The 23,557-nt window shown below is 39.9% G+C and overlaps 1 protein-coding gene across 30 annotated transcripts in view; it reads left to right on the forward strand.

Moving 5' to 3' along the window:
- The window catches only part of JADE3 (jade family PHD finger 3), a 134,385-nt gene that overhangs the window by 43,928 nt on the left and 66,900 nt on the right, over positions 1-23,557 (forward strand). The window lies entirely within an intron of this gene.

The following is a 23,557-nucleotide window of genomic DNA, read 5'->3' on the forward strand; positions in this document are numbered from 1 at the left end:
CACTGATGATAATGATCAGATGCCTTTTTGTCAACCACCTCATCTTTCATTAAAGAGCATTCGGAAATCCTGGGTGTGATGGCCTATTTGCAATGTGTAAATGGATCATGGGAAGAGGGTGCTCAAATCTGACCTAGACATTTGAGACGTAGGCAAAGAGACCTAAAGCCCCACTGGGGACTCACAGGCCAATTACCTTGAATCTGGTTAACTGGAATACAAGTCCTAAAGGAAACTAGGTGTTTTGAACTAAGAAATAATGTATGTATAGGCGAGGCTTCATGTATTCTTTCTTTGTTTATTATGAGTCCTCAAAAGTTCATAGGAATTAAGATTTTCCAGAGTGTGTGAGGGCTTTGGAAACAAAAGAAGAGAAGCAAAGGAGGAGCCTTTTCTTTTTTCTTTTTGTTCATGAGTAAAATCCTGCAGTATTAGATTGAACCATATGAAATTGCTGATACTCAAATATTTTTACCTACAACAATGGCAGTTTCATATGGTTTAACCTAATATATCTAAACTAATTTCGTCACATCAATTCTTTGAAAACATTCTCAGCTTATGGTTGTATTAGGCTTAACTTTCTTTGTCAGAGGAGGAAGGATCTCATAAATTCTTAGAATGTCTTTATTCTTTATAATGATGACATAATCATCACTTATCACATGTTTTTTAGCAGTTCTATTGAGATACAACATAAAAACTGCACATTTTCAGTGTATACGTTTGGATGAGTTTGGACGTATACACATACCCATGAAACCATCACTACAGTCAAGGTAATGGACATATCCATCACCTCCAAAAGTTTCCTTTGTGCCTCTTTTTTTTTGTGATAAAAAGACCTAAGATGAGATCTACCCTCTTAAATGTTTACATGCACAATATGGTATTGTTAATAGACAGTATGTTGTATAGCATATCTCTAGAACTTAATTCATCTTGAATAATTAAAATTTATACTTATTGAACAATAATTCCCCATTTTCCTCTCCTCCCAGTCCCTGGCAACCTCCATTCTATGGTCTGCTTCTGTGAGTTTGTTTTAGCAACTTCATATAAGTGGAATCATGCAGTATTTGTCCTTCTGTGATTGGCTCATTTCACTTTACCTTATGTCCTCCAGATTCATCCATGTTGTCACTAATAACAGGATTTCCTTCTTGTTAAAGACTGAGTGATATTCCATGGTGTGTATATTACCATATTTTCTTTATCCATTATTCTATCAAATAGACATTCGGGTTGTTTCTGTATCTTGACTGTTGTGAATAATGCTGTAGTGAACATTGGAATGCCAGTATCTCTTTGAGATCCTGACAATTATTTTGGATGTATATGGCCAACGAGCATATATAAAGGTGCTCAACATTGCTAATCATCAGGGAAATGCAAATCAAAATTACAGTAAGATATCACTTCACATCTGCTAGGATGGCTATTATATATAAAAAAGATAAGTGCTGGTGAAGATGTGGAGAAATTAGATCTCTGGTACATTGTTGGTAGAAATGTAAAATGCCGCTATGGAAAACAGTATGCAGTTCTTCAAAAATTAAAAGTATAGCCACCATAAGATCCAGCAATCTCACTTCTAGATATATATCCAGAAGTTGTGTTTGTTTTTAACTTGGATGTTCTTTCTTTTCTTTTTCTTTTTCTTTCTTTCTTTTTTTTTTTTTTTTTTTTGGCCAAGCCTGCAGCATGTGGAAGTTCCCAGGGCAGGAATCTAACCCACACCATAGCAGTGGCCTGAGACACTGCAGTGATAATGCCAGATCCTTAACCTTGCTGTACCACAAAGGAACTCCTTAACTTGGGTATTCTTGAGAGAGAAACCCAAGGAAATCCAGAACCACAAGGCCTTCTATCTGGAATACTATAGCATTGTAATCAGTGGTCTAGATAGACTGGAGAAGCCTGGAATTTTTAGTGCATTTCTGGCTCAGTACCTGATTCACTAGGTACTTCTTAGGCAATCAGTAGGCATTACTACAAATCAGTTGTTGTTCCATCATTTCATAACTTCATCCTCAAAATGCATGTTGAAGACTAGCTACGTATTCCCTTGCTCAGAATGTTTTTGGAGCACTCTTTGGGGGGATTACCTTCAGAGCCATTTAATAATCCACATGAGGAGTTGGATATTCACTTCATTCAGTAAGTGTTTATTTGAGTCATTTACAGTGTTGAGCACTGTATCAGGTAGAGACAGATGACGTGGATATAGCAGGGAAGGAGTGTGCAGGAAAGCACCAGGACATGTGAGTGGGGAGCAATGAGTGGCTCACCTTCCCTAGGAAAGAGACTGTAAGGAACATAAAATTGGAAAGGTGAGCATGGCCACATTATAGAGGGCCTTGGATACTAAGTCTAGGAGTCTATAATTGTGCTGTGAGGAGTCGGGAGCCACTGAAGGTTTTGAGATTTTTTTTTAATTTATTAAAGTATAGTTGATTTACAATATGTTACTTTCTGTTGTGCAGAAGAGTGATTCAGTTATACATATACATTCTTTTTCATATTCTTTTCCATTATGGTTTATTACAGGATATTGAATATAGTTTCCTGTGCTATTCAATAGAACCTTGTTAATCCATTCCAGACACAATAGTTTTTTTTCTTTTTATAGCCGTAGCTGTGGCATATGGAAGTTCCCAGGGTAGGGACTGAATCAAAGCTGCAGCTGAGGCCTACGCCACAGCCGCAGCCACAGCAACACTGGATCTGACCTGCATCTGCGACCTATGCTGAAGCTTGCAGCAACACCAGACCCACTGAGTGAGGCCAGGGATCAAACCTGCATCCTCAAGGAGACTACATTGGGTTCTTAACTTGCTAAGCCAGAGTGGGAACTCATATGCATAATAGTTTGCATCTGTTAATCCCAAACTCCCAATCCATCCCTCTTTTCACCCTCCCTCCACCTTGGCAACCACAGGTCTGTTCTCTATGTCTGTGTGTCTGTTTTCTATTTTGTAGGTAAGTTCATTTGTGTCATGTTTTAGATTACACATATAAGTGATACTATCTGCTATTTGTCTTTCTCTTTCTGACTTGACTTCACTTAGTATGATAATCTAGGTCCATCCATGTTGCTGCAAATGGCATTTCATTCTTTTCTATGGCTGGGTAGTATTCCATTATATATATTACCACATTTTCTTCATTCATCTGTTGCTGGACATTTGAGTTCTGGGTTTGTTTGTTTGTTTGTTTTTTGGTGGGTTTTGGGGTTTTTTTTTTTGGCTTTGGTTTTGTTGTTGTCTTTTCAGGGCCACACCCACAGCATATGGAGGTTCCAGGCTAGGGGTCTAATCAGAGCTGTAGCTGCCGGCCTGCACCACAGCCATAGCATCTCGGTATCCGAGCCACATCTGCGACCTACACCGCAGCTCATGGTAACGCCAGATCCTTAACCCACTGAGTGGGGGCCAGGGATTGAACCTGCAACCTCATGGTTCCTAGTCAGATTCATTAACCACTGAGCCAGGACGGGAACTCCTGTTTTGTTTTGTTTTGTTTTGTTTTGTTTTTGCTTTTTAGGGCCACACCTGCATCATGTAGAAGTTCCCAAGCCAGGGGTCAAATTGAAGCTGCAGCTGCCGTCCTACACCACTGCTCGCAGCAACACTGGATCCTTAACCCACTGAGTGAGGCCGGGGATCGAGCCCACATCCTCATGGATACTAGTCAGATTTGTTTCGCTGCACCACAACAGGAATTTCTGAGTTGTTTTCATATTTTGGGTATTGTAAATAGTGCTGCTGTGAATATAGGGGTGTGTGTATCTTTTTAAACTCTGGTCTTGTCCAGATATATGCCTAAGAGTGGGATTGCTGAATCATAGGGCAATTTTATTTTTAGTTTTTTGAGGAACCTCCATACTGTTCTCCATAGTGGCTGTACCAATTTACATTCCCACCAACATTGTAGGAGGGGTTTCCTTTTCTCCACACCCTCCCCAGCATTTTTTATCTGTAGACCTTTTTTCCCCCCTTTTTGGCCAGCTTGCAGTACATGGAGTTCCTGGGCCAGAAATCAGATCCGCGCTGCAGTTGCAACCTGAGCCACAGCTGCAGCCTATACTGCAGGTGCTGCAATGCTAGATCCTTCACCCACTGTGCTGGGCTGGGGATCTAACTTGTGTCCCAGGGCTCTGGAGACAACACCAATCCCCATTGCACCACAGCAGGAAATCCTGTAGACTTTTTTAATAATGACCATAGTGAGCAATACAAGGTGATTTCTCATAGTAGTTTTGATTTGTATTTCTCTAATAACTAGCAATGATGAGCATCTTTTCATGTGCCTATTGGCCATCTGTATATCTAGGTCTTCTGTCCCTTTTTTTTTACGGCTGCATTTGCAGCATATGAAAGTTTCTTGGCTAGGGGTTGAATCAGAGCTACAACTGCAGGCCTGTGCCATAGCCACAGCAACACTGGATCCGAGCCACACCTGCAACATACGCCACAGCTGTGGTCACACTGAGTCCATAACCCACTAAGCAAGGCCAGGGATTGAACCTGAATCCTCATGGAGACAACATCAGGTTCTTAACACACTGAGCCACAGTGGGAACTCCTTCTGTCCATTTTTTTTATTGGGTTGTTTTTTGTTATTGAGTTGTATGAACTGTTTGTATATGTTGGAAATTAAGCCCTTGTTGGTCACATTTGCAAATATTTTCTTCTAGTCTGTAGGTTGTCTTTTTGTTTTGTTCGTGGTTTCTTTTGCTGTGCAAAAGCTTATAAATTTGATTAGGTCCCATTTGTTTTATTTTTGCTTTTATTTGTATTGCCTTGGGAGAGTGACCTAAGAAAACATTGGTATAATTTATGTCAGAGAATGTTTTGCTTATGATCTTTTCCAGGAATTTTATCATGTCATATCTTATGTTTTAAGTCTTTAAACCATTTTGAGCTATTTTGGTGTGTGGTGTGAGGGTATGTTCTAACTTCATTGACTTTCATGTAGCTGTCCAACTTTCTGAGCACCACCTGCTGAAGAGACTGTCTTTTCCCCATTGTATATTCTTGCTTCCTTTGTCTAAGTTTAATTGACCATAGGTGTGTGGGTTTACTTCTCGGCTTTCTGTTCTGTTCCATTGATCCGTGATTTTTTTTGCCAAGACCATGTTGCGGTTTTTTTTTGTTTGTTTGTTTGTTTGTTTTTACATATCTTTGGCTGTGCCCACGGCTGCAGAAGTTCCTGGGCTAGGGGTCAAACCTGTGCCACAGCAGTGACCCAAGCCACAGCAGTGACAATACCAAATCCTTAACCCACTGAGCCATAGGGGAACTCCTTTACTGTTTTGATTACTCTAGCCTTGTGGTATTGTCTGAAGTCTGGGAGGGTTACGCCTCCTGCTTTGTTCTTTTTCCTTAAGATTGCTTTGGCAATTCTGGGTCCTTCATGGTTCCATATAAATTTTAGGATTATTTGTCCTAGTTCTATGAAAAATGGCATGGGCAATTTGATAGGGATCACATTAACTCTGTAGATTGCTTTGGGTGGTGTAGCTATTTTAGCCATATTAATTCTTCCAATCCAGGAGTATGGGATATCTTTACATTTTTTTTAATCATCTTCAACTTCCTTTATCTGTGTTTTATAGTTCTCATTGTCGATGTCTTTCACCTCCTTGGGCAGGTTTATTCCTAACTATTTTATTTTTATCACTTCCTAATAGTTTTTGCATGAAGTCTTTAGTGTTTTCTATACATATATCATGTCATATGTATATAGTGACAAGTTTTTCTCTTCCCTTCCAGTTTGGTTACCTTTTATTTTTCTTGCCTGATTGCTGTGGCTAGAACTTCCAATACTAGGTTGAATACAAGTGTTGAGAGTGGGAATCCTTGTCTTGCTCCATTTTAGTGGCAAGGCTTTCAGCTTTTCACCATTAAGTATTATATTGGCTATGGGTTTGTCATAACTAACTTTTATTATGTTGAGATATGGTCCCAATACACCCACTTTCACAAGAGTTTTTATCATGAATGGATGTTGAATTTCATCAAGTGCCTTTTCTACATCTATTGAGATGACCATATGGTTTTTGTCTTTTGTTGATGTGGTATATATATCACATTGATTGATTTGCATATGTTGAACTATCCTGTGACCCGGGATGAATCCAACTTGGTCATGGTGTATAATCTTTTTTTTAATTATTTTTTATTTTTTTTTTGACTGCACCCATAGCATGCAGAAGTTCCCAGGCCAGGGATTGAACCCAAGCCACATCAGGGACAATGCCAGATCCTTAACCCACTGAGCCACAAGGGAACTACTTATGGTCTTTTTTAATGTATTATTGGATCCAGTTTGCTAATATTTTGTTGAGAATTTTTGCATCTATATTCATCAAAGACACTGGCCTGTAATTTTCTTTTTTGGCAGTATCTTAGTCTGGTTTTGGTATCAGGGTGATGATGGGCTTCATAGGATGTCTTTGGGAGTGTTCCCTCCTCTTCAGTGCTTTGTTAGAGTTGGAGAAAGATTTGTATGTTGTTTGTATGTTTGGTAGAATTCACCTGTGAAGCCATTTGGTCCTGGACTTTTGCTTGTAGGGACTTTTTTTAAATTACAGATTCTGTTTCCCTTTCAGTGATTGATCTGTTCAAATTATCTATTTCTTTTTGATCCGGTTTAGTGGGCTGTATGTTTTTAGAAACTTGTCCATTTCTTCTAGATTTTCCAGTTTCTTGGCATATAGTTGTTCATAGTATTTGCTTACGGTTTTCTGTTTTTCTTCAGTATTGGTCATAATATCTCCTCTTTCATTTTTTATTTGTTTATTTGGATCCTCTCTCTTTTCTCCTCAGTTAGCCTGGCCAAAGGTTTGTCAATTTTGTTTACCCTTTCAAAGAACCAGCTCTTGGTTTTACTGATTTTTTTTTCTAGTTTTTAATCTCTATTTCCTCTTTGATCTTTATTATTTCCTTTCTTCTGATGACTTTGGGTTCTGTTTGTTCTTTTTCTAATTCTTTTAGGTGATGGGTTAGACTGATTGGGATTTTTCTTTTTTCTTTTTTTTGAGGAAACCCTATTTCACTGTGAACTTCCCTCTAGGAACTGCTTTTGCTGCAATCCATGGATTTTGTATGGTTGTATTTGTGTTTTTATTTAGAGTTTTAACTTGCTGGCTAATGACTGTAGAACTGGAATTATAAATCAGTCTTGCAGTTTGTTTTCCCAACTTGTTACTGACTAAAACTAGTTTTACACATCTCAATTGCATGCTCATTTGAACGGACTTCGGGTAATATTTGATTGTTTCCAAAAGTGACATTCACTCTCAAAGGGAAAAAAATTGCTTCCGTTGACCTTATTCAAAGAAATATGATATGCCAAAAGGACAGAAAGCAAATGCAAGTGAAAATGTCCTGAGTATTTTGAGAAATTTCATTTGCCTAATAGTATCTCTTGGAAGTCAGCCTATAATTGGATGTATGAATTCTGGTGTACTTGGGGTTTTTTGATTATGTCGTAGTTACATACATATGTGTAATTAATCTTTTGAGTTGGTATCTGCCCTGCCTTTAGTGGAGTGCACTGAGTGTAACAGTGTGCAAATAGAGGATGGGGGTTATAACTAAAACAAATAGGGATTCTAATAGTAATGCTAAATTCTCTCAGGTGGAATATTAGGGGTGTGGGACATATTAACTAGTTAACTAGGTAAGTACTAATTGCAGGTTCCACTGCCTTTGGTGAGGAGGGTACTTTATGTCTGCCTTGGCATCAGACAGGATGAGAGACTTATATAGAGTGACTTTTGTTATTTGCATGGCCACTATTGCGTATTTCTTCTGAGTCAGGTGTTGACCCCTCTGTGATCTTGGCGTTGGCTAGAATGCTTTTCTGAGTGGAGCTCAGCAGTAGTGCCTGCTTTGGAGAATTATTCAATGTCTAAAGTGATTCAGTGTAGTAGGACTGAGGTGTATGATGAAATTTCCATTTTACATTTAATCATTCAAAACTGATTACTAAATTCTATCAGTTAACTATTGCTGTATACCTAGCCACTTCAAAATTAGTGGCTCAAAATAATAGTTGTCTATTTATCACATTATTTTGTGAATTCGCCATTTGGGCTCAGTTCAGCTGAGCAGTTCTTCTATTCTTAGCTGGTCTCCCTTATGTTTGTGGTTAACTACAGGTCGGCAGGGAGTGCTGTTTTTGAGGTTGGCTGGCTGTCAACTGGGGCAGGGGTAGGGGGCAGGAGCCCTGGGCTATAGATCTCTTATATAGCCAGTTATAACAAACCCAGGCTTGTTTTCATGATAGCTAGGCAGGTTTCTATGTCTGAATAAGAAGCAGCAAGGCCTCTTGAGGCCTAGGTTTAGAACTGGCGAAGCATCACCTCTGCTACATTTTGTTGTCCTAGGCAAGTCACAAAGTCAGTCCAGATTCAAGGAATGGAAAGGAGCTTCACAATCACCTTGAGAGGGCATAAATAAAGAACAGGAGGGATGGAGTTCCCTGGTGGCCCAGAGGGTTAAGGATCTGGCACTGTCACTGCTGTGGCTCAGGTCACCACTGTGGGATTCAACCCCTGGCCCAGGAACTTCTGCATGCTGCAGTAGAGTCCAAAAGAAAGAAAAAAAAAAAAGGAACATAGGGGAGAATTGGGACCATTTTTGCTATCAGACAAATGCAGATTACTCTTTTTATGGCCACACCTGCAGCATATGGAAGTTTCTGGGTGCGGGTTCAAATTGGAGCTGCAGCTGCTGCACTGTGCCACAGACATAGCAATCCCCGATCCAAGCCACATCTGTGACCTACACCACAGCTTGCATCAATGCTGGATTCTTAACCCACTGAACGAGGCCAGGGTTTGAACCCACATTCTCATGGACACTATGTCAGGTTCTTAACCCAGTGAGCCACAACAGGAACACCAGATTACTCTTCTTAAAGACTTCAATTACTCCTATAACATTGAAAAACTCATGTGGGAGTTCCCGTCATGGCGCAGTGGTTAACAAATCCGACTAGGAACCATGAGGTTGTGGGTTCGGCCCCTGCCCTTGCTCAGTGGGTTAACGATCCGGCGTTGCCGTGAGCTGTGGTGTAGGTTGCAGACGCAGATCAGATCCCGCAGATCAGATCCCGCGTTGCTGTGGCTGTGGTGTAGGCCAGTGGCTACAGCTCCGATTCGACCCCTAGCCTGGGAACCCCCATATGCCGCGGGAGCAGCCCAAAGAAATAGCAAAAAGACAAAAAAAATAAAATAAAAAATAAAAAATAAAAAAAAAACTCATGTGTTCTGTATATTCACATAATTCATATTCATGTGGTCAAAGACTGATCAAAAGCCAATAGGAAAATATTAAAATTGTTCGTAGGTCAAGGCCATGATAGTCCTTTTGTCAGGTTGAATTTCGTGGGGGGACTTGAATGCTCTGATACTTGAATATGACTCATATTTTAAATCAAAATCATTAACTCTGGATCCTTGCTACTAAATGATGTGAAGAACATAAATGGAGGTTTAAAACGAAACCCCAGATTCTTGGACACTCACCAGGAGGCAGTCTCCTTCCTCCTGATGTCTCCTGTGTCTCCTTCCATTTAAATCTGGGTGGGCTTGTGACCGCTTCAGCCAGTACAATAGAGTAGGTGACTTCTGGGGCTAAGTTATAAAAGGCAGTGCAGCTTCTGCCTTGTTCATTAGAACATTCATGCTGGGACCTCTGAGTTTCCATGTAAGAAGTTTTATTCCCCTGAGGCTACTGTGTAGAGAAGCCTTGTGTGGGCACTTCAGAGATGGTCTCTGCTAAGCCCAGTCATCCTTGTCAAAGGGGCCAGGTGAGTGAGGAATTCTCCAGGTGATTTCAGCTGTTTAAGTCTTCCCAGCTGAGGTCCCACACATTGTCAAGTGAAAAAAAGCCATCCCTGATGGGTTGCCTGAATTTCTGACCCTCAGCATTTGTGAGATTATAAAATGGTGGTTTGTTTTATGCTGCTGTGTTTTGTAGTGGTTACATAGCAGTTGATAAGTGGAACAAAACAAATGAATGGGCATGACTGTATTCCAGTAAAACCTTTTTTATGGACACTGAAATAAGAATTTTACATAATTTTTATATGTCATAAAATATTCTTTTGGTTTTTTTCAACCTATAAAAACTATAAAGGCCAATCTTAGTTCATGGGCTATACTGAAAACAAGCAGTGAGCCAAATTTGGCTTACAGGCCATGGTTTGCTGACCTCTGCTGTAAAAAATTATGCATACTTGTAAAATTTAAACCTAAGGGCTTTTGGTCATGGTGGCTCTGATTTCATACTTCAAACTTATATCAGATCTTTTCTAAACAAAGTGACAATAGATAAAATAAAAAGTTAGACGTATCTGTGATCAAGAAAAGATAAATCTCTAGACAGAAACAGATAAAACAGTAAGTGGAGATTGTCGGTCATGGGCCTCTAGTCACTGATATACTGGACTCTAGATCTAGAAAAGAGTAGAGATGCCTGGGAATTGTATTTCTGTAGATGATGGAAATCAAAACATTCAGATTGGGGAAAATGATCCCTGGTTGTGTAAAGTCAAGGATTGCTCATGAACAGAGACAGAAAATGGTGATGCTTCTATTCATAGTGGCAGGCAGGAGAGCAGAGAGAGACTCGGGACTAAATGCAAATGTATTATTGGCTTACTGTCTAAATCTGTACTTTTACTCCTATTGGTGGGATGGGATTGAGAATGCTGGGAGGAAGCAGCTTTCAGTGGAGAGGGTGAATGAAGGCGAGAAATGAACTTTTTCCAAGGTCTTAGAAACTAAAATTTCAAAGTGAGAATATTTGTCCAAATTAGCAGCCAGCAAATAAATTTACTCCCAACGAGAATCTTTTTATTTTATTTTTTGTTTATTTTTTGGCCATACCTGCAGCATGTGGAAGTTCCTGGTCCAGGGATCAAACTCAGCCACAGCAGTGACCCAAGCTGCTGCAGTGACAAAGCCCAAACCTTAACCCACTGCACCACAGGAGAACTCCCAAGATTCACTTTAGAGTGACTTTAAAGTTTATTTTCAAAGAGATAAAGGAAGGATAATACCCATTAGAATTTTTTTTTAATCTAGCAATACTTGGAAGGAACTCATGTTTTAGTTGGAGATTTTAAAACCTATATCAGTGATTATGTTTGTAATGGTGCTGTACACAGTCCATTCCGAGAGCATACTGCTATTGGGATTGTCAAGTGCTAAGTCAGACAAGGGAGGTTCTTTAGAAGAGGTGATGTGTTTGCTAAGTCTTATAAGGATGAGTTTATGTGTTTGCAAAGTAAGGAATTGAGAAGAGGGCCTTCCAGGCAGAAGGGATAATATGATTATATAAAGCATAGGGGTGAGGGGCACAACGTGGAGGTAAGAACTACAGAGGTTCATTGTTATTAGAGCATAAAACCGGAGCATACATAGTGCATTGAGGGATAAAGCTGCAGAAGTAGATGCAGTTCGACTATGGAAGACCTTGTTGGGCTTGACGAGGACCTTAACCAAGATCTAGGAGCAAAGGGAAGCCATTCAAGTCTCAACAATGAAGGGACATAGTTCAATTTGTGTTTCTGATCAGTTTCTGGCATTTGAATGAAGGGTAAATTTGAGGGCAACAAGATCAGAAGCCCCCAAACCAGTTAGGAAGCTGCTGTTTCAGTTTCAGGAGATGGATAAGTCACAGACTAGGAAAATAAAGGCTAAAATGGAGTAGAAATAGTGATTTACAAGATTATTTCAGAGGTTAACTTGGCAGGGTTTGATGAGAATATTCCAGAGTGAGCGAGAGGAAGAAGTTGATAGACTTCTTCCAGATTTTGTAACCATATAAAGGAGGGAGCCAACTGAGACCACTAGAAGGGAAGAAGAACCAGTGGAGAAAAGAAGGTAGTGGCCTTGGTATTGATCATCATCTTCCAGGTTGATGCATCTGGTTGGCATAGAGGGAGAAGTATTAGGGGTTTTTTTCTTTCCCTTTTCCTTTCCTTTCCTTCCTTCTTCCCCCCACCCCCGACTCCTCTTTCTTTCTATTCTGGGAGCCATAAGCATGGGTATAGTGTAGTAAGGCACTTTGGGGAAACACTGTCATGTACAGGATGGTTAGAGGAAGAAAAGAATATTAGGGAGCACTGCAGGAACCCCAGAAAAGCCTTTGGAAACAAAGATAGTTGTTTCAGGAGGGACAGTGGGAAGGAAAGGACCAAGTGATCATGGTGTCAAATCCACCATGCAGAATGGGAGGGTTGGGAAATATCTTGGTGACTCTTTCAAGAACTCTGTAGAAGCCAACTGAAGAGTGACTGAGAGCAAGGAAGGGAAGACAGACCATAGACTACATTTTGAGGCCTTTTCAAGAGAAGGGAAAGAAGGAAATTAGGTGTATTAAATAGAGAAAAATGATGTAAGATCAAGAGATAGTGTGGGGACAAAGACAAGGAGAGATTGGAACCTGTTAACAGGTACAAATCTAGTATAAAGGAAGGTTTTTTTCTGTTTACAGAAAGTTATTTCTTTGTTTAGAGCTGTTTAAAAATTAGAATGGGGAGTTCCTGTCGTGGCTCAGCAGTAATGAACCCAACTAGTATCCATGAGGACTTGGGTTCGATCCCTGGCCTTGCTCAGTGGGTTAAGGATTAGGCATTGCCGGAGTTCCCGTCGTGGCGCAGTGGTTAACGAATCCGACTAGGAACCATGAGGTTGCGGGTTCGGCCCCTGCCCTTGCTCAGTGGGTTGATGATTCGGCGTTGCCGTGAGCTGTTGTGTAGGTTGCTGACGCGGCTCGGATCCCGCGTTGCTGTGGCTGTGGTGTAGGCCAGTGGCTACAGCTCCGATTCGACCCCTAGCCTGGGAACCTCCACATGCTGTGAGAGCGGCCCAAAGAAATAGCAAAAAGACAAAAAAAAAAAAAAAGGATTAGGCATTGCCATGAGCTGTGGTATAGGTCACAGAGGCGGCTTGGATCTGGTGTTGCTGTGGCTGTGGCGTAGGCCAGCAGCTGCAGCTCCAATTTGACCCCTAGCCTTGGAACTTCATATGCCACGTCTGTGGCCCTGGAAAGACAACAACAAAAAGATAAGAATGGGAGTTCCTGCTGTGGCACAACAGGATCAGCAGTGTCTCTGCAGCACCAGGATGATCCTCAACCAGGACATCTTTGCAGATTTGATCCTCAGCCTGGCACAGTGAGTTGAAAGGATCCAGCATTGCCACAGCTGCCACATAGGTCACAACTGCGGCTCAAATCTGATTCCTGGCCCAGGAACTACATATACCATGGGGTGGCCAAAACAGAAAAAAAAATTAGGATGGATTGCCTTGCTAGATAGTTGCTCTCTCACTGGAATGGTCAGGTAGAGGTTAGATGTTTTCTATTCAGCACTGTAGAAAGATATATTGGTGAGTGTCTTGGGGTGTCTCTGTTCAGTTCTCGACAGTTTGCCCAGAGTTGTTTTAAGCGTTATAAACTAATGAGTTACTTTGTGGATTTGTCTTGCCTGATAGCTCCAAATCAGTGGACCAAGTTAATTTATGTGTCTTTGATCTTGAAGGATGAAATTAAACTGCTGATTCTCAGATAAGAAAATATTGAGGCTCATTGTCCAGGAAAGTTTCATCACTATGACAGTCAATCATGGCCTGGGTTCACAGGTATTTTTGACAAGCTTTCCATACACAGCAACACCAGTCTTTATTTCAAATTTTTGAGAGATTTATTTTTTTATCTGCCCATCATTTTTGTAAAACACTCTTACTTGGAGCAATTAAAATAGCACTGAGATTACAGGAGAAAGGATAGAGAAGAAAAATCCGTTTCCTTCCCTCTTTTTGTGATTCCTATATGGATGATTTTAGTTTACAAAGAAGTTTTTTTAGGGCCAAGAGGAAATAATTAGTTTCCATCTACGCTCTCTAGTCTTCATCTTAGATCTTTTAGTGGTCCTTTTGGGTAGCATTTAAAACAATTCAGGGGTAAACTTTGCTGTTTGTCTCAAATGACTACTTATCTGTATCCAAATCTGGCTTCCTGGGGCACTGAAGCATGAACGGCATAAATTACTGAACTCAACTAATTCTCAGAAAGCCACATTTTAGTCAGTACTTTCCAGCTTTCTCACTCTTCATTTCTTTTACAGAACTAAGTTGTGTAACTAATTAGAGTTTTATTCCTTTACAAGTTATACATTTTAAATTCTCTCCGTTAACCTTTTGAAAATGCTAATAAGTAGTAAAATAACAAATACATACAGGGAAACCAGAAAATATAAGTACTGGAAAACAGCTTCTCACTCCCAAAGAAAAAGCACCAGGTGTGGTTAAGTTTTTATCTCTTAAGGAAAAGTAGATGCATCCCTGTCACCAACTGACATTCCTTCTTATGGCCTGCAGATGATAGGGGCACAGCCTCCCAGTTACCCGCACACCTATAAGTTTTATCTGTTTCTTAGTCTTCCTCTGGGAGAGTGCTGTAAGTGAAAAGTCTCACAAGTCCACAGGTTGATTCTTTTCCTTTCTCAATGTAATACTCTCCAAACGTGTTAAGAACTTGAGTAAAATGCCCTTTTTTATAATACTTTTTATGTTAATTTTTTAATTTTGAGATTAGTATTTTTATTTTGAAATAAGAGATTTTGAGATAATGTCTAAATTTAGAGAGGAGTTGCAAAAATAATATAATAGAGAGCAAGCGTCCTGTACCAAACAAGATGGAGTAGACATATTTCACTCTATTCCAATTAAACGTAATGATATAGGTAATTTAAAAGTACATGGATGGAAAAGGACATACCACGCAAATGCCAGTCAAAAGAAAGCTGGAATGGCTATACTAATATCAGATAAATTAGACATCAGAGCAAAGAAAATTACCGAGGACAAGAGGAGCACCATAGTGATCCAAAGGGTCAATCCGCCCAGAAGACAGAGCAATCTTAAATGTGTATGTACCAGACAGTAGAGCTTCAAAGTACATGAAGCAAAACTCAACATAACTGAATTGAGAAGTAGACAAATCGACAGTTGTAGTTGGGAACTTCAATGGCATTATGTACTCACTTTTCAAGTAGACATGTAACATTCACCAAGGTAGACTATATCCCAGGTCATAAAACAAACCCCAACAAATGTAAAAGAATTGAAATCATATATAGTACATTCTCTGACCATAATGGAATCAAAGTAGGAATGAAAAACAGACTACAGGAAAGTCTTCACACACTTGGAAACTAAACAACACACTTCTCATTAATCCATGGGTCAAGGAGGAAGTCTCAAGGGAAATAAAAAAAATACATTGACCTGAATGAAAATGAAAATACAGCATATCAAAACTTGTAGGTTGTAGCTAAAGCAGTGCTGAGTGGGACAGTTATAGCACTAAATGCTTATATGAGGAATAGATGAAAGGTTACAAATGAATAACCTGAGCTTCCACCTCGAGAAAATAGAAAAAAGAAGAGCAAAATAAACCTAGAGCAAGCCAGAGGAAAGAAAGAATAAAAGAGAAGTTAATGTAATTGAAAACAAAAACAATAGAGAAAAACAATGAATCCAAAAGCTGGTTCTTTGAAAATAGAGATTCTCACTTAATTGATAATGGGTACAGTGGGCATTGGGATTTTTTTCAAGCTCCTCAGATGATTCCAGTGTATAGCGGGGATTGAGAACCTCTGCTGGGGAGGCCACATACATTTTCTCAGGGTTTAACTTGTGTTGGCATCTATGACCCAGCCCCTTTGATTTCTCCTGAGGAAAACTTGTAGCCATTTCATTTCCCCTCAATTTTTGTTGCCCTCAAAGTCAGTACTGACCCTTTCCCTTATATGTTAACTTCCCTGTCTGACTGCTCTTTTGCCATGAGTATAGCTCAGACCGGAGGTAAACGTTTAACAGCAACCCCCACTCCACTTCACACCCACATCACCTTGATTGATTTGGGATTAACCCCAAAACCCCCCGCTGATTGGTTTGTCACACATCATTGGTCACCAGCTTTAGGCTGTGATCACCCAAGCCATAGTAACAGTGTGTCTAGTGCACCTGGTCTTGTGACCCTGACTCTGAGGGAGCCGAAGGACTTGGTTTTTCCATTGTGGTGGCCACTTGCAGGGCCTGCCCTCTATTAACACAGTATTAACAGTGGATGTGCGGTGGATTTGAATTTGCTCAGTAAGTTTGGGATTGTTTGTGTTTGTTTGACCTATGTGAGGCATTGTTTAATATGTGAGGCATATTAATGTTTCTAAAACCTGGCGTAAAAGTATTTTTCCTCCTAACAAATTCTGATGTTTACTTTAAATCAAGTAGATGGTATTGTAAATGTATTAGGGGGTACATGTGACTAAATTTCAGCATGGAAGCAATTCACAGCAGGAGATAAGACATAATGGAAATCATTCTTTTAAAAATTGTGTGAGTTTCTATCTGGAGAAAGAACTATGTATTTCTTGGTACAAGCTATTCTTGTTGATTTGCTTTATTTTTAGGAGGTCTTATTTGAAATGGTGTCTTATCTTAAAAGGATTTGTTTTGTGCATATATCTCTTTATTCCTAAGATGCCAAGCCTACTTATTTATCCGAGTAGTTGAAGTTATTGAATATATGTATATAAATTAAAAAGAAAATGTACTGCTAATTTTTAAAAAGTTGTTATAATGGAACCTTTTTGCTTAAAAGGCATAAAACAGATTTTAATTTAGAAAGGCTCTGGGATCATTAAAATCTGTCAAGATAACATCACAGAATAGGCCACCCAAGCTGAAACCTTCCGGTGAGGTCTGTATTAGCCAAACAGTGGGCTGAGAGATTAGGAAGAAATGGGTGGTGTTAGGAGAGTGATAATTCAGTTGTATGCTTTCAATTTTCAATGTTCTTTTTTTCATTAAAAGAAAGGTTTCTTGTAGATTAGACCAGAGGTTGACGAACTATGGCCTGTGAGCCAAATCTAGCCTGCCACCTGTTTCTGTATAACCTACAAGCTAAGAATGGTTTTTAACATTTTTAAGTGGTTGAAAAATGAAGAATACTGTTTTGTGACATGTCAAAATTATATGAAATTCAAATTTCAGTATAATAAAGTTTTATTAGAACAGAGCCATGATCATTTGTTTATATACTGTCTGTGGCTGCTTTCATGCAGATTTGAGTAATTGCCACAGAGAACGTATGGCTCATAAAGCCAAAAATATTTGCTGTTTAGTCCTTCACAGAAAAAGTTTGCTAAACCCTGATCTAAATTCTCTTCCCAGCCTGGCCTTCTCAGGCAAAATGATTTCTACTCAGGGGGTTTGAAATTCCCAAATAATTTGTTAACATGTCTGTATTTTAAAGAGGGTAAGCCTGTTTCCTGGCAATGGGGATAACAGTAGTTAACAAAGAAATACTCGATTGAGTGGCAGGAACCTACCTAGGTAAATTTGCATTTTCTTCTTTTTTGTTTAATGCTTTTTGAGAGCTTTGGAAAAGAGTTGACCTTCAGACTCCTTATCTAGTCACAGGGGACTCATGAGTCACATGATGTGTCTTTTTGCTTTTTAGGGCTGCATATGGAGGTTCCCAGGCTAGGGGTCTAATCGGAGCTACAGCTGCTGGCCTACGCCACAGCAACGCCAAATCCAGGCTGTGTCTGTGACCTACATCACAGCTTATGGCAACACTGGATACTTAACCCACTGAGCAAGGCCAGGGATCGAACCCGCAACCTCATGGTTCCCAGTTGGATTCGTTTCTGCTGTGCCACAACGGGAACTCCCACATGATATATCTTAATTTTTGAAAACAAACTTTTAAAATGACCGAGATGAAGGCATTCTTCTTTTAGAAGGTTCATCTACTCCAACTTCTGGTATCTCTTTATTTATTTATTTATTTAAAGCTTTTTAGGGTTGCTCCTGCAGCATATGGACGTTCCCAGGCTAGGGGTCAAATCAGAGCTGCGTCTGCGACCTATACCACAGCTCATGGCAATGCCGGATCCTTAATCCACGGAGCAAGGCCAGGGATCGAATCTGCGTCCTCATGGATACTAGTCTGGTCCATTACCACTAAGCCACGATGGGAACTTCCATCTCTTCTTTTTTAAAGATGAAAGGCAAAGATTTGTTTAGGAGTGAGGGGAAGCAGTAAAATACATAGGGTATATTCTTTTTCTCTATTATTTCTTGTTTACTCAGGTAGTTATAGTTTTAATTACTGGACTACTGAAATGTGGTACAGATGAAAGATATCTGAGGTGAACAGACTTAAAGGAAAGTTTGGTTTCCACAACACTAAAATAGTGATAGTTTGAATTGTTTTATTGAGGGGGTGAATTCTGAATTAAAGCGTAGGCAGATGACTCAAATAGTCTTAGTGTGGCAAGGGTTAGTATTGTTTACCCCAAAGCAGAGTTAGTCAGTTTAAGAAACACATTTATAGTATTTATGATTTCTGTTTAAGGCATAGCTTGGGCGGTTCTTTGCACACATGGGCAGGATTGATCCTTAAGGAAAAAAGAAGTGTGTTGCTCTGGTCTGACCAGTGGCCTGACTCAAACATTTATCTCTTTTAATGGCTCTGAAAAGTATTTTCCTAAGGGAGCTGGACTTTCAGATGCTTCTTTACTTAAGGATTACTTCCAAATTCCGTCATGGATTTATCCTCCCTCATTTTATCTCAGTCCTTCTTGAACCTGTTTACATTTACATTCTGTTCCACTTCTTGAGCTGATGAGTTCTCTAAGTTCCCTAAGCATTGCTCAGAGTCCTGCTTTATTTTGATAAAATTGCCTTTAAGTTACAGGGGGTGCCCCTTTGTTACTTTAACTCTTTGATTGTGTAAGTAAAGTCAGTCATTTCTACATTTTTCTTGACTCTTAAGGTTTTGCACTTTCTGGGACTAACTTTATAATATCTCTATCCAGTTGATTATATTGTGCTTTTCTGGATTTTTTTCAGCTCTGGTTGATGTCCAACTTGAACAATAGTGACAACTGCTTTCATAGTTTCAGTTTTTCAGGTCAGCTGCATTATTTGTGGGTAGCGTGCGGGACACATACCTTGAAATCTCAGAAGTTTTTTTTCCTAATTATAAATGTCCTGTGTGTGTAAGAATGTGGAGAACGGAAAGAATTGAAAAGAATGTTTTTATCACTCAGAAATTCATCATTTTAATGTTACTGATGCAACTAACATGAGTAAATTGATTTATGGCCTTCATCTATTTTCTATATATTTTATTTCATAGATGCAGTCTTGCTATAAAACCAATTTTTATACTGCTTTTTCCATTTAACTTTTTTTTTTTTTTTGTCTTTTTAGAGCCACACCCGTGGCACATGGAAGTTCCCAGGCTAGGGGTCCAATTGGAGCTGTAGCTGCTGGCCTACACTTCAGCCACAGCACACCAGGTCTGAGCCACATCTGTGACCTACACCACATCTCATGACAACACCAGATCCTTAACCCACTGAGCAAGGCCAGGGATCAAACCTGCTTCCTCATGGATAGTAGTCAGGTTCGTTACCACTGAGCCACAGTGGGAACTCCCATGTAACATTTTAATATAAATATTTCCCTGTGTACTATATTTAAATGATGGAATGAAATACCATAATGTTAATATACTTTGTTCCTCTTTTGTTTGATAGCTAACTTTCATTTATTTTTATTAAGGAGTTTTAATGAACATTTTTGTTCATAAATAATTTTCTGTGTGTTGGAGTATTTTTCAGAGATGAATGTTAGAAGTAGAATTCCTGGGTCAAACGGTGTGAATATGTTTAAAGTAAAGCCTTAGATTATTTTTAATCTGCTGCATGGCCCCACAGATGGCGGTGAAGAGCAGCTCCTTGCACTGACCATGCATTTCAGATGTCTCATAGGCATAGGCAAATAGAAGGAAAGGAACAGGGCTGTGTTTGAGTTAATCACTTTTCCTGCCCTCCTGCTCTTCTGTGGGAATATTAATGGGGAGTCAAGTAGCCACCAAACCACAGATTTATATTCTAGTCCCAAATAATCCTAGTTGGGTTAACTTCCAGACAGTGCTCCTTTAAGAGGGAGTCTCACCCAGGGAGGGCACTTACTTTATATGTTTGCATTTTGCCTGGCTTATGAGTCACTGTTAAGATAGTAATCATTTAAGTTGTTAATCATTTTGGTTGAGATTATAGTAGGAATAAGATCTGAAAACTGCCATCAAATTACTATTCTCAAGGGTACAAGGTGAGAGCTGGTGCACATTTCATTTCTGCCAAAATAAAGGAGTACTCATTGTGGGAGTTAAGGAAGAAAAGAATACCTTTATACAGTCTGCACCCTGAATAGAGAACTAGAAAATAAACAGCTGTTCAGCATATCCAAGTAAGACATCACGGCACATTGAGCTCCGTTTATTTATGGTTTTGCCTAACAAAAAATTTTTATTCTAAAGCACTTTTTTTTTCTTTTTCTTTTTTTAGGGCTGCACCTACAGCATATGGAAGTTCCCAGGCTAGGGGTCAAATTGGAGCCGCAGCCACCAGCCTATGCCACAGCCAGAGCAACGCCAGATCCGAGCTGCATGTGTGACCCATGCCACACCTGCAGCAATGCCGGATTTTTAACCCACGAGTGAGGCCAGGGATTGAACCCACATCCTCACAGACACTATGTCTGTCAGGTTCCTAACCCGCTGAGCCACAATGGGAGCTCCCCTAAAGTACTTTTTAAAGTGTACCACCTAATGAAGATTCATATGTTGTCTTAAGTAGAGGTGCCTTAGAAGCAGAACCTGAGATCGTATTTGAATGTACATGATTTGTTGAGGAAGTACTCCCAGGAGAAACTTGTAAGGGAGTGAGGACAAGAGGGTAGGAAAGAGGAAGGAGCTAAAGTAAGGATACGGTCTTAGGAAAGTCTAGCCTTAGCCTCTTTAGGTTAGGGGTAGGAGTGGGGTGGTATAGAGCAATTATTGACTGCTGGCTGCCCCTGGGAGGAAGACAGAGAGAGTATAAGCTCCCTGCAGGACTCCAGCCCTTGGGGAAGGGGACAGCGGTGAGCCATTAGCAGCCATCAGGCAGTAGCTGGGAGATAGGAATGCTAGCTAGTAAAAGGATCTGAGTGAGGCACCACAGCTTCTTTAACTCTTTTGTATGTTTACTTTGTACAGGACACTGTACTGAGACCTAGGGATAAAAGAAGAGTGTGGCGTAGTTCCTGCTTTGATGATAGTTGTGGTCTTGTGGCAGGGCTGACCATGTAAAGAAAATTTACAGTGCAAATGAAGAGTTTTTTTACATGGACAGAAACATGTAGAGACTTGGATATAGAAATGAAAGGAGTGAACAATTGTAAGAGAGGCATATCTGGGGAGCCTCACTGAGGAGTTCTAACAAATGGGTAGGACCAGGTCAGGGTAAACAGACAGGAAACTATTAGAAAGAGCCCTGTGCAAAAGCTGGCAAGCGTGAAAACAGGATGGTGTATTCATAGAATCACATGGGCCATAGCATGTGCAGGAGGCGGGGGAGCAGCATCTGATGAGATCTGACAAATTGGAGCTGGAAGTCTATAGGCCTCAATGGTCATGAGGCTGAGCTTAGATAATATTCCTACTGCTATCCCCCTAGTCTTCCTCAGGTCCCAGGGTCAACCTGGAGTGCACATTCTCCATAGCCCTGCCAGCTCTGCCCTCTGGTGGCCATGTAGCTCCAAGCGTGTCATTTAAACATTTCTGAGCCTCAACTTCCTCATCTGTAAAATCTGGTGGTAATAATGTTTGTGACTATTGTGATTAGAAGTAACGAAGATAATCTAAAGATTTGCCATCATGGCATTATTATGCTGATGTTTACTATTCTTTGTCATTTTTCTGTAGTAGATAAAACAGCAGTGCAGTTACAGAAATGGACAAACAGATCAATGGACTTTAATAAACCAGACCCGAAAACTTGCTTTTTCTTTTCTAAAAATTGTAAGCAACCCAGTTTCCAGGACTGGCATTATTGGTGTTAGACAATCTGTTTTTGATGCTCTTTACTGATATGATTTTTTTGTTTCAATCTCTAATAAAAAATGATTGTTTTACTGTAATAGTTTAAAAAGCACCGGATTTTACAGATTCTTAAAAATCTGCACCTGCCTCAGTCATGAGCAGTTTGGTGTCTTACTTAAAGAGAAGAATATTAGAGAAAATGGAGATGCCGTTTTAACCAAAGTTCGTAAGACCAGAACTTCCAATAAGAGGAAGAGTCCTAAGATGTCTTAGGTGTCCTGAAACTTTCAAGAAAGTGAAGAGAGAGGGGCCCCGCTCAGTTGGCTTTCTTCACTGAGGGTTTTTAAAAAACAAAAATTATTTCTTCTATGGCATATGCTGTTTCTAGTCTCAGTATGAGTAATGTTATGTTCAGTAGACACAGAAATTTTTTTATTGCTTTTATTCTCGACTCTACCTAAAAATTTCTCATTGGTAAAATGTCACAATAATTTTTAAAGGTTTTTTTTTCTTTCTTTTTTTTTTCCTTTTCTTTTTTGGGCCTCACCCTTGGCATATGGAGGTTCCCAGGCTGGGGTCTCATCAGAGCTACAGCTGTCAGCCTACACCACAGCTCACAGCAACGCAGGATCCTTAACCCACTGAACGAGGCCAGGGATGGAACCTGCAACCTCATGGTTCCTAGTCAGATTCATTTCTGCTCCGCCACGACGGGAACTCCCTAAAGTTTTTTTCCTTAGCTCTATTGAGGTATAATTTACATACTATAAAATTCATCCATTTTAAGTAGACAATTCAGTGGGGTTTAATATATTTACAGTTTTGCATCTATCACTGCTATCCAATTTTAGAACATTTCTGTCACCCCAAAAGAAGCTTCATGCCCAGTCAGTATGTGTTTTCACTTCCACCCCTAGGCAGCCACTAATCTACTTCCTGTCTCTATAGATAGGCCTACTCTGGACATTTCATATAAATAGAATCTTATAATAAATGGTCTGGTATTTATGACTTCTTTCACTGAGCCATAATTTTTTGTTAAGTGGGTTTTTTTCATGTTTTACATTTGTTTTACATATTGTAGTATTTATCAGTATTTTGTTCCTTTTTATTGCTGAGTAGTATTCCATGGTTCAGATGTATCACAGATTGTTTAACCATTCATCTGTTGAAAGAGATCTGGATCATCTCCAGTTTTTGGCTATTATGAATAAAGCTGCAATAAACATTTGTGTATAGGTTTTTGTGTGAACATATATTGCCTTTTCTCTGGAATAAATGCCCAGGAGTGCTATTGCTGGGTCCTATGATAGGTGCATGTCTAATTCTTAAAGAAATAGCTGAGGAGTTCCCCTTGTGGCTCAGTGGAAACAAATCTGACTAGCATCCATGAGGACACAGGTTCGATCCCTGGCCTTGCTCAGTGGGTTAAGAATTCGGCGTTGCCGTGAGTTGTGGTATAGGTTGTGGACGTGGCTCAGATTTGGTGTTGCTGTGGCTGTAGCATAGGCCAGCGGCTATAGCTCCAATTCAGCCCCTAGCCTGGGAACTTCCATATGCCAAGGGTGTGGCCCTAAAAAAAAAAAAGA

Source organism: Sus scrofa, chromosome X (assembly GCF_054392235.1).
Source record: "Sus scrofa isolate SSC_HxYL_T2T_F1_AM1 chromosome X, Sscrofa_HxYL_maternal_Yorkshire_Landrace_v2.0, whole genome shotgun sequence".
NCBI lineage: Eukaryota > Metazoa > Chordata > Mammalia > Artiodactyla > Suidae > Sus > Sus scrofa.